The following is a 900-nucleotide window of genomic DNA, read 5'->3' as shown; positions in this document are numbered from 1 at the left end:
GTCGGATTGCATGTATCTTTTTAATTCGAGCCTGTAGCAAAAGCCAGAGTGAAAAATTATCCCTCAATTGAAGCTAAAATGGCAGATTTGACGTACCATGGGGATGGCCGTCTTCACCTTCAGCTTTGATCGTGGTCCGCTCATCTTCTGCGCAGTGAACTTCGTTAGATTGCCAGCCGTAACGGTCGTGATTTAACTTACCAATTTCTTTTTGGTTTCCTGCTCTGATGTTCTTTCTTTTATTCGCTTTCCTCTTCGTTTTGATTGTTTGTGGATATGTTTGTGGCCAAGTCCAAAGGGCGGTTTAGTCCTCTGCTTCTGGCAGAAGGGGAGTACTACTTCGACGACCACAGCGCTCGATACTACCCGCCCTCTTCCTCTCTCGATGAATCCTTCCACAGGTGGGCACATCTCCATTAATGCGCCCCGCCCTCTCCTTCGCTCTTGGGTGCATCGTTCGTTCCTTAATTTAATTAATCCAATTTGTGTGCTACGTGCAGCAAACGAGAAGGCAGATTGAAGCTGTGCTCTCATTCGCTGATCTTCGTGCCAGACGCGCTCACCTTCCCCATAATCCGGCTGCCGTACGCGCCGCTGATTTGTTTTGCCCCTGCTTTATGCTGCACCACCTCTGCGCCTCGTTGACAGTAATGTGCCGTGTGCTCGGTTGTGCCACACCCACACAGGTACTCTGCCACTCAAACAATTGAAGCAGATGCGAGAGCCCTGTGGGGCAAGGAGGAGGTGTTCGCCGTCAAGTCATCACTGTATGTGGAAATGCGTGAGAGCAACAAGAACGCTCCCTACACCTTCAAGGAGGTGAGCCACACACACCTCTCTTGCGATCGTTCCTCGCCCTCGTCGTTACCGGTAGTACTTACGCAGTTGTGCTCCGCAGGC

This window comes from Acanthamoeba castellanii, assembly GCF_000313135.1.
Source record: "Acanthamoeba castellanii str. Neff unplaced genomic scaffold scf7180000083780, whole genome shotgun sequence".
NCBI lineage: Eukaryota > Discosea > Longamoebia > Acanthamoebidae > Acanthamoeba > Acanthamoeba castellanii.
This window is presented reverse-complemented; position numbering follows the sequence as displayed.